Here is a 12,270-nt window from a genome sequence, read left to right as displayed (position 1 = left end):
TCTGAAGTGCTGTCTCCCGGGCTATTGTCCTAATTTTGCCCCAAATAACACAGCTCACAACTCTCACCTTGTGCATTTTTTTCCCAGTAGACAGGGGCTTCCCAGAGGCAGTGACCGCGAAGGGGAGACCTGTGGAGGTACAGGGCCCAGCTCCATGAAGACAAGGATGAGGAGGTTAGTCCTCTCCCGAGGACTGAGGTCTGCAGAATCCCAGGGCCAGGGAGGGCGTGGCGTCCTGGGGCTGCGTTGAGGGCCAGGATGGGTGATGGGAGGCGAAGGGTGAGAGTCCACGTCCTGAGTGAGGACCTGGCACAGCACGAGGCAGGAGACGGTAAAAAGACCAAATGCGGGAAGGTCGGCAAGGACCTCGGAGTGCTTTTAAGCAGAAAAGGAAATGACCCGAACTCTGCTGCCTGGCCTCCGGGCGTTTCAGGATGAGGCATTCTCCCTGAGGGCGGGACAAGGGGGTGCAGTGCCTGTGACAACTGCAGGGACCCACAGACCCAGGGGTTAGACACTTCAGACACGCCCTCTTGTCATAGGAGTCAAGCACTATACTTCTGCCTCTACGAACTGTCCATTCCCCCAACCCACCTTCCACGTCAAAACTTCTGTGTTCATGTTTACATGCAGTGGGTGTCTGAGTAACGACAGTGTCTCCCCACCACATCTCTGAGACTCTATTTCCTAATGTGGGAATTAAGTCCAATGAAAGCTGAAGGGTAAAAGGAAGTGACAGTGCTTTGAAGTATAATTTAATTGGTTTTCTTTACTATTACTAGAATTAAATTTTTTTTCCAGGTATTCCTTTGCAAAGCCCCCTCATTAAAGAACTACTCTTTTGAGGGGAGAGATTCAGCCATACCTAACACATCTTGATGAGAGTCAGTCGGATGGCCTGAAAAAGATGTGGCCTCTCTAAAACATAACGCAGTGCACATAAGGGAACCTATTTCCACATTCCTGGGGTGGTGGGGGGACTTTCCTCCTCAAGGTACCCCTGGTCCTAGTACATGTGACCATCAAGTGACCTGAGGGTACTCACATGTAAGGGACCCTCAGCTTGAGATGTTTGCTGTGAGTTAAAGTACAGAACCCTGGTGAAATGAAGCAGTTCATACGTTTGGTTTAGACAGATACAATAAGGGAGATTCCAATTCCCCTTCATGGGGACATGAGCACATTAGGGGAGTTAGTGAATAGGGTGTTTCCCAGTGTTGAAAACGTTTGCAAGGCTTTTGTCCTACTGAGATTCTGCTGAGATCATCAGGATGCTTGTGCAGCAACTCTTGTCTCATTTTTTTCATGAAGAATTGTACGTTTATTTTAATATTTTAACAATGCCATGTTGGAAGTGAAGAAAACACAGCCATCCAGGAGTGGAAAGTGGGGAGTGAAGAACATAAACACAATGAGTGTTGGCTGAAAACCTTCACAACCAGCCTCAGATAAACACTTTAGAGGTCCCAGAGCCCCCATCATAGGGAATCACAAGTCATTTCCAAAGACAGACCTTCGTGAACAGGGCAACACAGAAATACCCACATACCCCATATTGCTGTGGTTCACCACCACATCTGTCCACGGGCCTCTGAGAAAGGATCAGAATGTCCAGTTCTTTGTGAGGGAAGTTCACAGTCAATATTTGAAGTTGGCTCCTTCATACTCAATCAGGAACCCTTTCCTTCTACTATTCCTGGAGGAAGAATGAGTTTTGCAGATGAAGGAAAGAATGGTAGATGGCTTCTGAGTCATCTTAAGTGTCATAATTCCAAAAAACATGTACTGGGTTCTGAGTCTCTCCTGTTGTGGATATTAGGCCACTATTTCTCGTAAGATGCCTTCCTGTCAGGATGAGTGCTGAGGACTAAGGGAAGCTGGGGGTGTGGGGATCAACAGGCCCTGAGAGCCGAGTCTTTAGTAACCTCACCTTTACTCACGGTCCCTCCAGTGCCCACTCCTGTGCACAGGGTACCAACTTGCCTCCACAGAACCAGACGCTACCCCAGACACAGGCTCCCCACAGCACCTGTCTGACTGAGGTTCCTGCTCAACAGGCTGCACACGTGGGGAGGATCTGCAATTAGCACTCTCCCCTTGCAGGTTCAGTATCTGCAGCAGCAACCTGGTTCTTTCACTGACTCTAGACTCTAGACCCCTGGACCAGTGACAAGGTCTCAGAGCACAGCAGAATTTGTAGCACAATATCATTCTTCCACCAACTCTGAAATTTCCCCTAGATGTCCTTGCTTGCCTTCTGCCTCCCACCATTTCCACTTCTTCCTTCCTTTCATGCAATGAATATTACTAACTGCCAGGATATTGAGGATTAAATTACATAATGTATTGAGGTCCCCAGCACAGTGCCCTGTACACAGTGGAGCCTAACAAACCTGAGAGCACACAGGAGATGCTCAGTAAAGCTTGTTTTAGTGAATTGATGCATGTTGTTTCTCAAATACTGTCTTGCTCAGACACTGCTGATTTCTCTATTCTTCTCTCAATTTGACAAGGGTCAACAAATAATATAATTTTGGGGAGGGGGAGGTAATGGGTGATATTGCTGGAACCAAATCTACTTGTGCTGAGAAATGATGTTGTGTCCCAGCATTTCCATTTTTAAGTTAAAAATAAAATTTCGGGGGCTTCCCTGGTGGCGCAGTGGTTAAGAATCCGCCTGCCAATGCAGGGGACACAGGTTCGAGCCCTGGTCCGGGAAGATCCCACATGCCGCAGAGCGACCAAGCCCGTATGCCAGAACTACTGAGCCTGTGCTCTAGAGCCCACAAGCCACAACTGCTGAGCCCGCATGCCACAACTACTGAAGCCCACGCGCCTAGAGCCTGTACTCCGCAACAAGAGAAGCCACCACAATGAGAAGCCGGCACCGCAACAAAGAGTAGCCACCGCTCGCCACAACTAGAGAAAGCCCTCATGCAGCAACGAAGACCCAACGTAGCCATAAATAAATAAATAAATTTATAAAATAAAATAAAATTTCATCGGTCCCTCCCAAACTTCCTGAATCATAATTTCCTAGTGTTGAACCCCTGATCTCTAAGAGATTTGCATGTACATTAGAGCTTAAAAAGCAATATTTACTTAAATAATTCTCAACACTGCTTTCCCATTGGGAAACCTTAGGTAGTTGTAAGAAATACCATCACTCCAGAAATTATTTCAGTTGTTCTGAGGATGAGCCTAGGATCAATACTATTTTAACAAAACCTTCATGACCCCTTTTTTTGCAGATCAAAGAACATTTATTAACCCTCAGGTGATTCAAATATCAGGTTGCTATCTATATTAGACCTTAAAATTCTTTGACTCTTGTGGTCATCAGAGGATTCCAGAAAGGAGAAGTTTTTCTGTGCTTCTCTAGACTTTCCATTGCCAGAAATTAAGACCCACGACACTCTTGTTTCTGTCGTTGTTGTTGTTTCAAAATTCATGACACAGTGATGAGGCAGGAGTACCACTATCGCCACTGCTGGAAATGAAGATGCTAAAAGGTTGTCTTAGGCTGCTCTGAGCCCCTGACTCTAAGCTAAATCCCCAAGGCTGTCCTGGAAAAGGTGGTGCTAGAATGGAAAGCAGGAAGACAGCAACACACCAGCAGGACGAAATGTAAAATTTTCTAAGTTCTCCAGGAAGCCCTGCAGGGTTCGTATAGGCATGTGTTACCCTCTGCTGGCCTGGGCACATTGAAAATGGGATCTACCAACAGCCCCTCTGAGATATGAAAACCAAGAGGTCAGACCTCAAAGGAGCTGATCAGAGCAGAAGGTAGAAGGGCACCCAGATGGCAAGGGCTGAGACTGTGCTGGACATATAAGGTATGTTGTAGGCGAGGCTTCTCCTTGCTGGGTACGGATCTGGTTCCTGTCTTTGTAGGGGTTGGCCTAACTCCAGTGTCCAGGGATGGGCAAACCCTGGACCAGGGCCTCTTTTCCTCTCTCTGGTAGTTCTCTTCTCCTAAGTGTCTCACAAGTTCCCAAGTTTTTCCATGCTCTCCTCAGGTTGGTTTTCTTTTCCCTCCTGATGTTTGTCTTTGCCTTGCAGAACAAGTTTCCTAGCACAAACCTAGAACTAAGACTTCAGACTACCCAGTGGGCCCAATGTCATTATCTTGTTATTCAGTTAGAGATGTCTGTATTCTTTTATCTCCTTAGGTGTATTATTATTATACTTCCTCATATTAATGTCATAAGGATAATAATCACTATAGTTATTTATTATTATTAAGTTTCTTAGTATGGATTTTCATGTGTGGTTATAGTTACACAGCATTGACTAGTGATTCTCTACTTAAGAAAGATGTCTGATTTTCAGAAGATGTTTGCCAAGGGTTCTCGAACAGACACACATTCACAGTCCCCCAGGCTCCTTGCCATACCACTTGGTATCTTTTCAATAAGCAAAACCCTTATTTTTCAATTCCAACTCCAGAAGCAGGGACGAACCTGTGAGTAGGTGAGTTCCAGATGAGGATTCCATTGATCTTAGTGAGGCTCTGCTCACTTTGCAACAGCTCTTCAGGGACCAGGAATCTCTTTTTCCATCTGAAGAGACCCAGGGAAGTATTCCTTGACCTGCTAGAGAAATCACAAAGATTTGTAAGTCAACTCAGGGATGCAGAAACCATTCTTATCTTCCTGAAAAGGTTGTAGAAGGTATCTCAACCTGACAGAGCATTGTCAGAATTTTCTATGTCACTTTAGGAGGTCCAAAGTACCATTGCTGAAAACTGAGGAGCACAGAGGATGAGCCACACCTGCCAGAGCCTCTGCAAATATTCTAAGTCCTTTTGGGTGCCCAGAAAAGCCAGGGGCTGAAATGGAAGGCAGGGAGAGTGCAACACACCAGAACGATCAATTGAAGAACTTTATACGTTCTATGTGGCTACAAGGAACCTCTAGTGCCTGCTCGTGTCACACCTTGCCAGCTGGGAGCTCCAATAGTAACATCCTCCAACAGCCCCAGAATGATATATATGAACACAGATGTCTGGACCTCAAGGGGCCTGGGTTGACCAGATGGCAGAAAGAAAGCTAGGCACTGAGAACTGAGATAGCACTGGGGGCTTAATGTATGTTACTGGTGGGGTTACTGTATCCTGGATGTAAATCTGGGGTCAAGCTTTGTCAGCCCATTGACCTGAATCCTGATATCTGGTGGGAATACTTTTTTTTAAAGTATTTATTTATTTATATATTTGGCTGTGGTGGGTCTTAGTTGCGGCACGTGGGATCCTTGTTGCGGCATGCGGGATCTTTTGGTTGCGGCATGTGGGATCTTTTGGTTGCAGCATGCAGGATCTTTAGTTGCAGCATGCAGACACTTAGTTGCGGCATGTGGGATCTAGTTCCCTGACCAGGGATCGAAACCGGGCCCCCTGCATTGGGAGTGTGGAGTCTTAGCCCCTGGACCACCAGGGAAGTCCCTCTGGTAGGAATCCTATGACTGGTAGGCTCCAGACCCGCGTCCTCCACCTCTGCTAGGGAGATCCCTCTTCCCAGGGTTGGTACAGGAGATCCCTCATTGGCCCATATTCCCCTCCTTTGGGTTTTACTTCCCTCCTGTTCTCATCCATGACTTTCAAAACACATTTTATTGTGCAGACCTAGGGTTCAAACTCCAAAATATTCCATGAGGTCCAATAACAGTATCTGGTCACTGAGGTAGAAGAGCCTGTATTCTATTCTACAATCTCCCTAGGTTTCTAATTATTATCATTTTTATAGTTACTACTTTTATTGTAATTAGGATAATCATCATTATCAATGTTGTTACTCATTATGATTTTTAGTATTACGGTTTTTTTAAAAAAATTTATTTATTTATTTATTTTTGGCTGTGTTGGGTCTTCGTTTCTGTGTGAGGGCTTTCTCTAGTTGTGGCAAGCGGGGGCCACTCTTTATCGCGGTGCGCAGGCCTCTCACCGTCGCGGCCTCTCTTCTTGTGGAACACAGGCTCCAGACGCGCAGGCTCAGCAATCGTGGCTCACGGGCCCAGTTGCTCCGCGGCATGTGGGATCTTCCCAGACCAGGGCTCGAACCCGTGTGCCCTGCATTGGCAGGCAGATTCTCAACCACTGCGCCACCAGGGAAGCCCAGTATTACGGTTTTTTATTATGCATTATTTTTGTGGTGGTAGTTATACAGCACTGAGCAGAGTTTCTCTTTTCACCTAGGTGTCAGGTTGACTGAAGATAAGGGAAGGTCCCTCAACATACCTACACATTCACAGTTCTCCCAGGTTCCTGCAGTAGCCTTTTTTTTTTTTTTACGTGAAAGCACCTTCATCAGTTTTTTTTTTTAATAATATTTTTTAAATTAATTAATTTATTTTTGGTTGCATTGGGTCTTCATTGCTGTGAAAGGGTTCTCTCTAGTTGCGCCGAGCGGGGGCTACTCTTCATCACGGTGCACGGGCCTCTCATTGCGGTGGCTTCTCTTGTTGCGGAGCAGGGGCTCCAGGTGCACAGGCTTCCGTAGTTGTGGCACGTGGGCTCAGTAGTTGTGGCTCACGGGCTCCAGAGCACAGGCTCAGCAGTTGTAGCGCACGGGCTTAGTTGTTCCATGGCATGTGGGATCTTCCTGGACCAGGGATTGAACACATGTCCCCTGCATTGGCAGGCGGACTCCCAACCACTGTGTCAGCAGGGAAGTCCCCCTGCAGTAGTCCTTGAGGCCTGTTTGTCAGATGAGCCTTTTGAAATATTAGAAGTCTCCTTCCAGAGGCAAACCCTGCCTGGGCATCTGGAAAATTTTACAAGTCTTATTGAGGGCCCCCAAACTGTTTTGCTGGCCTTAAGGACCCAGAAGGCTGTCTTAGACTAACCAGAGACTTCACATAATTTTCTAAAACAATTCAAAGGCACGGGAGGTGCTGTTACCTTCCTGGAAAAGCTGCAGAGGGCATCCTTGCCCACATGAGCCTCCTCAGGATTCTAAAAGTCAGCAGAGAGGCTGGAAATCTGGCTTTAAAAACAACTGAGGCTCAAGGGAGGCATCCTAGGCCCTCCTGAGCCTCTGGGAATGTTCTACAACCCCTTCGGTGTCTAAGAAAGGCTGGTGCTGGACTGGATGGCAAGGAGGGGACAACCTGTCATGTGACCTACCATCAAATTTTCTAAATCACTCAGTGAACTCAGTAACAGCTCAGGCTGCTACTGTCGCCCCTGCTGGATGAGGAGCACCGGCTGAGATATGTGAACTGAAATTTCTGGACCTGAAGAGGCTAGGTAAAGAACAAGAAAGGCAACCAGGCCATCATGAGGACTTAAAGTGCCTAGTAGAGGGGGCCTTTGAGCAGCAGGTGGATCTGGGCCCTGCCTTCTTTGCAGGGACCCAGGCCATCAGAAAATTGGCTCAACCCCTGAAATTCCGTGAGGTTCCTGTGGCTGGTTGGTTCTAAAACAGGGTCTCTGTATGTCTGCCCTATAGGGATCTCTTCCTGGGGTTGGCATGGGAGTTCCCAAGATTGCCCATGTCCTGAATATTATTACAATAATTCCTTATCTTTATTGTTGTTGTTGTTATAAAACATTGAATAAAGTTTCTTGATCCGTGAAGAACTGTCTGATTTCCTGAAGATGAAAGAGGGTTCCCAAAGCACACACTGCTGCTCTCTGGCTCCCAGGTTAGCTCCACAGTCACTTCCCCCAGGGAACTTCCAGAAACTTTCCAAGTACACTACCAGATGCTTGGACTGGGTTTTTTTTGGTTTTTTTTTTTCCTCAGGAGAAACTCAGGGAGGGCATCTTGCCTGTCTGAGCCCCTGGAAAATATTCTAAGTCACCGTAGGTGCAGCTTTGAAGTGGTTGCCTATTTGAAGTGGATGCCTCAACAGTCAAAGCTTAACTCAGGCACTTGTATTACAAAAAAAGAAAAACCAACTGTCACGATATACATTACAGACATTTAAATGAACAAAAATAAGAGTTGTCTCGAATGACAGATTGTTCTTCAGATGAATATTTATGCCCTATCTTGCTTTTACTTATTTCAAAGTCAGCATTTCAGAATAATGACTACATATAAATACTAGTCCATTTCATTTTTTAAATAAGAAAAATTAATATTGTTACTATGGCTTAGTTGGATTACACAAGAAATCAACATGACCAGCTAGTCTAGAACATCATTCTTGAAATAAGCAATATTTACAATAAACAAAAAATACACCATTGGCAAGCCATTAATTTAATTTAATTTAAACCTCAATTAACGAATATCTACATTAAATTTGATAGTTTCCTTACATTATTTCTCCTGTTTGACAGAAACCATGAGCTCAATGAAAGTGGGTTCTGCTGCCCCCAAGTGATCTCTTTCTGTCATAGAACCTCCAGATGTAGCATGGGCCTACTTACACCTTGGTTTTGATGTAGCAAAAGCGATTTAGGACTCCCGGGTACAGAGTTGTAAGAGACTAATTTTGTGTTACTTTAAGTCAACAAGTCTGTGGTAATTTTAGAGTAACAGTAGGACATTATCCATGGAAGAATATCAATACAATCAACATTTAGATGGAATACAGTATGACCATGAGCAAGGTGCCTTGCTTTAAAACAGGTTAGGGAGCTACAAGCAGAATTGGGAAGAGCACAAACAAATAAATCAGATCACATACATTGCTATCTTTATGTTTATTTGTTTCTGATTGTTACAGATTATGATTTTGATAAGAATAAATAAAGTAGTCCTTTAATAACTTGATTCTATTTTAAAAAGTGTATTGGTGCAGACATCTTCCATCAGAACTACTGTATGTTATATTGTGTACAAGTTCACAGAAAATGAATTTGTCAAAACTCAATTTACTAAATATAGCAAATTTCCCACTCACCAACCTCACTGATTTACCAAAACGTAATTTGTGTCAAACATAAATACATTTTAAGGAGATTTATATTTGGAAGGAATGATTTTTTAACACAGTTTAAGGTCAGCTAGGTATTTCAGTTGACCAGTTACCACTGGATTTAATAGATCCAGTAAAATCAATTTGTTGACTTTCAGTGTGGTTTAGTCTTCTAATGAGTTAACATTCATTTAGAGATGTATACATTCTGATGTTGTGTACATGTATGCATACATTCACAATATTATTCAGCCTTTCAAAAGAAGGAAATGTTGCCATTTCAACAATGTGGATGAACATAGCTGATGTTATGCTGAGTGAAATAAGCCAGACACAGAAAGACAAATACTGCATAATATCACTTACATGTGGAATCTTAAAAAGTGGAACTTACAGAAACACAGAGTAAAATGATGGTTTTCATGGGCTTGAGGTGGAGGAAATGTGGGGCTTTTTTAGTTGTAAGATGAATAACTTTTGGAGGTCTAATGTAGAGCATAGTGATTATAGTTTAAAATAGTGTACACTTGAAATTTGCTAAATTAGTAGATCTCAACACGCACAAAACAGTAATCTGTGAGGTGATGAATAGGTTAATTAGCTTGATTGAGGGAATCGTTTCACAATGTGTATGTATATCAGAACATCACATTGTACACTTTTAGTATATACAGTGTTTGTCAATCACACCTCAATAAAGCTGGAACAAATAGTTTGAAAAAAGGAAAAAAGGAAATAGAGAACAGTATGGATCCTCTTGCTGAAGATTCTGTGCTGTAGTAATGATAACAATGAAAAACCTCAAAAACATGGGGCTTCCCTGGTGGCGCAGTGGTTGAGAATCTGCCTGCCAATGCAGGGGACACGGGTTCGAAGCCGGGTCTGGGAAGATCCCACATGCCGTGGAGCAACTGGGCCCGTGAGCCACAATTACTGAGCCTGCGCGTCTGGGGCCTGTGCTCCACAACAAGAGAGGCCGCGATGGTGAGAGGCCCACACACTGCAATGAAGAGTGGCCCCTCTTGCCACAACTAGAGAAAGCCCTCGCACAGAAATGAAGACCCAACACAGCCATAAAAATAAATAAAAATAAATTAAAAAAAAAAAAACCTCAAAAAGAGTGAAACCTCTGGGAAAGAACAGGAAGTTTGCTTCTGAGACCTTTAGAAGAAGTGCAGAACTAGAGGACTTGGTCAGTTTTTAAAAGTTGTATCTACATGATTTACCTAAGCAGGGGGACATATTTTGTTACTGGGAATGCTTGATTGGATTTATCTTGACAGACACTCAAGTTACTTAGGATGTGTCCTTTGGGTTACATGGTGAGAGAGGTTAGATGGTTGATGGGATTATAGTTTATGAGGTTATATGCTTGATGAGGTTATCAACTGCATAAAAAGAGAACTCACATCAGAGCAGTGCTTTGTGTAGAGAAAGAAGTTCTGAGCTCTGGAGTGTGGTGACAGCAACCTCAGGAAAAGACCTGGCTTCATTGGATTTTCCATCCATTTGATTTCTGGTAAATAATGAAGATAATTTTCACAAGAAGGGACAAATGTCATTTATTTTAAAAATGAATTTTAATTGAAAAATGATCACATAATCTGTCTACAAGAATTTGGGGTAGGCCCCTTGAGGGTTGGTTTGGTTGTTATGGACATAGAAGTTTTCTAGATTAATAATTTCTACGTCATGGTCACAGGGAATTGTACCTAACCTTAGAATTCAGGTAATATTTTTTTGCAGTTATACCAGTGGAGAGCACAGTAAATAAATAAATGAGTTGCCTAAATGAATAGTAGAATTATATTTAACACAAAGGGGAGGGAAAGAGGAAGGCTAACTGCGGCTGAGATTTAGAAAAGGGATCTTTGAGGAGTTAACATTTAAACCAAGACCGAAAGAAACTGTGTATGGTGTGAGAGTGTATGTGTGGATGAAGAATGCTAATAGGTCTCCGTGTAGGGATGAGAGCAATACCTAATTGTATTTGTGTGGTTCTCTGAGGGTATGTGAAAGATCAACCCCTAAAGGTCTGGCAGAACCATTAATTAACAATGCCAAATAGAGGAGTCTGATTTACATCTTCATTTTGGTAGGGGAGGTAATGTCCTAAAACATTTAATTTTAGTAGCACATGACTATGCAATTAGAGTTGGTAGGTCAGGATTCCATAATCCCTGGGATTAGTGTCTTGATCAGCAGAGGTGGTAAAAGTTCAGACAGACATGAGAATCGCTGGTCTTTCTACTGAAGTGAGTAAATGTGGATTAAACAGGCAGGTACAGCGAGGAAGGTGGTGGACGGCAGGTTCCCAGGTGGTAGGAGAACCTGGGTGGGGAGTGATTCTGTGAGATGAGCTGAAAGGGGAGAGGCTGGGATTCCATGGTGGGGCCTCTGAGTCCTTCCCTGAGAGGTGATGATTCCTGGTGAAACCTAGGTGTGGCGTGTACCCCTCACGACAATCCTGCTGAGAAATTTGAGTTTGGGAAACAGACCAAAATTGAAAGGCCAGATGACCCATTTCCAAGCCGTGCAATTTTGTCACGTTACTAAAGCTCTCTAAACCCCTGTTCACAACATTGGTTCCCTCAGTAAAGGATTCAAAATCAGCAGGGTTATCGTGGGGCTCAATGAAGCCTCTCTATGGAACTCTGCAAGCAGGGATCTCATTTAATAAAACTTTTTTCTTTTTCTCTAGACATAGGAACAAGGAGGTGCGTTGAAACTCCTGCAGAGAGGACCATCAGAAGGGTGCACAGATCTCACACCCAGGCCTGAAAGATGGGGAACTGCCTCAAATCCAGCATCTTGGATGACAGCTCTGTTCCTGAGTCTCCATCCCGCTGGGTGGGCCCAGGCGGGAGGAGACGTTGGGATCAGGAACCACATCCGGAACAAGTTCCAAATCCCATCCATCTTCCAACACCCAGCCCACTTCACCAAGCAGCACAGCTGACGGAAGAGGAACAAGTGAGGTTAGCTCAAAGAATCAGCCTTAAAAAGCACCTGCCTCAAGGAGTGTACGGAACAGATGGATTTGAAGAAAAGATCCAGGAGGAGTGTGTGATTTGTTGGTTGGAGTTTATGTGTGGGGACTCCATCAGATCTCTGCCCTGCGAGCACTTCTATCACCTGAACTGCATCAATGAGTGGTTGACCAGGTCCTTCACCTGCCCCTACTGCCGGGGGCCCGTGGATGTCGCACAGCCTTCATCCCAGGACATTAATTGAGCCAGGATCTCTTGTTTGATTTCAAGTGTCCCATCATTTTTAGTGATTTTGGTATTTTGTCATCGTGTCTAAATAGCCAGGGATTAGGAATTAAAATCATGCACAAAGACTTCCTAAAAATTCCTGTCATGTTGCAGATGCTGGCAAACAATTTATAATGTTTTAGAA

General features: G+C 44.1%; 1 long non-coding RNA gene across 1 annotated transcript in view; it reads right to left on the bottom strand.

Annotated features, from left to right (window-relative positions):
• Positions 1 to 241: 241 nt before the first annotated feature.
• The window catches only part of LOC137756052 (uncharacterized), a 32,197-nt gene continuing 20,168 nt past the window's right edge, over positions 242 to 12,270 (bottom strand). Inside the window, exons 2-3 of the long non-coding RNA XR_011072165.1 lie at positions 4,464 to 4,595; positions 242 to 306 (exon numbers count right to left, since the gene is read on the bottom strand). This is a non-coding gene — a long non-coding RNA (uncharacterized lncRNA). The remainder of the gene's footprint in view (positions 307 to 4,463; positions 4,596 to 12,270) is intronic.

This window comes from Eschrichtius robustus, chromosome 21, assembly GCF_028021215.1.
Source record: "Eschrichtius robustus isolate mEscRob2 chromosome 21, mEscRob2.pri, whole genome shotgun sequence".
Lineage (NCBI taxonomy): Eukaryota > Metazoa > Chordata > Mammalia > Artiodactyla > Eschrichtiidae > Eschrichtius > Eschrichtius robustus.
This window is presented reverse-complemented; position numbering and strand designations above follow the sequence as displayed.